Raw genomic sequence first — 2,444 nt, 5'->3', positions numbered from 1 at the left:
GAAGATTTCCCGCTTAATCCCCAAATACAAACCTTACCATTAGTTTATTCAATGTGGTTCTCAACCCTAGGCTTATAAACCTGCCTTGGTAAAACATTAACCATCCCCTCCCACTGCTCACCTCCTAGCCCATCAGCCCAAGAGATCTAGAATGCCTTGGATGAATGAGGCCATGGTGTGTGTGTGTCCTCTGTGTGTGTGCACATATCTGTAAACATCACATATAGTATTTAAAGTGTAACTGTTGTTGAGAGCTACTGAATTTAAAAAGTATGCTCTTTCAAAAGCAATATGCTTTAATGATGAATAAGAGATGAGCCTAAAGTTAGGAAGGAGAGAAAATACAGAAATAAAGACAGTCAAATTGGGCCTGTGTTCCTGCAGGCTTCTCTCCATGCTTCTGGCCAGCCTTTTCCTTATCTGATGGCTTCACTAGACTTTGCATACACTTGAATGCTTTAAATCTGTACAGTTCTGGGGCTGAGAGATACCTCAATTGATAAATGTCTTCCTTGTAAACATGAAAACTTGATCCTCAGAGCTAACATAAATAAGTAGTACATGGTGGAAGGAATGTATTTGTAATCTTGGAACTGGAGAGGCAGAACAGGCAGATCCCAGTCTAGCATAATGAGTGAGACTCGGGTCAATGAGACTCAGTCTCAAAACTAAGGTGGACGACCCCTCAATAACAACAGTCCAGATTGATCTCTATTCTCTCTCTGCTGTGAATACGCAGCGACTCAACGTATGAACACATACTACACACACACACACACACACCATACACATCATTCACAGATGCACCACCAGCCACCACCACACACAGACCACCAATCACCACCAATAACCACCAGCACGCAAAACAACCACCTACCACCACCATCCTCAACAATGACAACAACCACCACACCACCAGCCAGCAATAACCTCCACCACCACCAGCCACCACTACCATAACATCAACCAACAACAACCACCAGTAACGACAAAACACTGTAAAATTCATTTGGAAATCAGAGGCATGGAGAAGAGTCACCTGTAGATTTATTTAATTAATAATAATAATAATAATAATAATAATAATAATAATAACAACAACAACATACCAGGCTGCCATTTTACTAGGCTAATGTTTTCATGAATTTCCATGTAAGTGATTTGGTTCTTGGCTAGCACAACTTCAGTTGGACCGACTAGGACTTTCTGAGGAGTCTCTGGTTATACAAAGGCACACACACTGCTAATGACCACTCACCATGCCCTCCACACTGTCTAAAGCTTTGCTTCCTCATCCTTTTAGTATCTTTGAAAATGAGAAATAGGCATGAACACATGTCTTCATTTTATCAGTGTGAAAGCAGGATTTGGAACTTGGGTCTGTGTTGCTCAAAGCCATGCAGCAACTATTAAACCCTTGGCTTCATGGCCTGCCCTGTGGAGCGAACCATACTGTCACAGTAAAGACCATTAGCTGACTGATGAAGTACCAACTTCAGGGAAATACCTAACACACATACAAGAATATGTACAGAAGACCAAATATTCTGGTAAATATGCCAGAGGTGGTGGAGAGCTTTATTAAAAATGTATTAAGCAACTCTGAAAGAGGGCTAACCTTTGTTAAATCTGGGTGGTTTTGTTTACCTCCCTATCATTCTGTGGGTTTGAAATATTTCATTGCTAATTATTCTTGAGTAATGGGACATAGAGGAAAGAAGATAAGCTTCTTTGTGTAATGAATTATTCAGGTGGTTTTAAATAAACTAGAGGGCAGATAATAGTTGATATGACCTCAGCAGAGAGATAAGGTGGAGAAAAGGGTGTTGTCTAATTAACTACAAAGGAGAGGGGAATATGAGAAATAATTAAATCACTGGCTCTTTGTGTTCTGTTGTATGTTTCCCCCAGCGTTCTCCCCAGTGTGACTCTTCCTGCTTAATGACTAGGATCAATTAGCCACTAATATGCTCAAGAAGAAAAAAATAACATTAGTTCTAGTTCGATGCTGATTTTTAAAATATTAGCATTCATGAACCACCCACAGTCACTGTACTTCACAAACACAAAGCCATGAGTTCAGATCCTACCAACCTTGACCTAGCTGTTTTTGTTGCTGTTGTTTAGGGTGTAGTGTATGTGTGAGCACATGTTTGTACTTGAGTGAAGAAGCTGGAAATTGATGTTGGGTGTCTTCTTCCTCTATTGCTCTCCACATTTTCTTCTTTTCCTTCTTTATCTCCTCCTCCTCCTCCAGCTCCTCCTCCTCCCCCTCCTCCTCCTCCTTCATTGAGATGGAGACTTTGGCTGAACCTGAAGCTTGCAGATAGATGCAGGTAGACTGGCTGGCCAGCCATTCTCAGGAACCCCTCTACCTTCAGCTCCCCAGCACTGAGTCACAGGTGCACACTGGCATACATGAATTTCTCACATGGGTGATGGGG

The sequence above is a fragment of the Rattus norvegicus genome, chromosome 3 (assembly GCF_021556685.1).
Source record: "Rattus norvegicus strain SHRSP/BbbUtx chromosome 3, alternate assembly SHRSP_T2T, whole genome shotgun sequence".
NCBI lineage: Eukaryota > Metazoa > Chordata > Mammalia > Rodentia > Muridae > Rattus > Rattus norvegicus.
The sequence above is the reverse complement of the archived record's forward strand: the minus strand, read 5'-3'. Positions refer to the sequence as shown.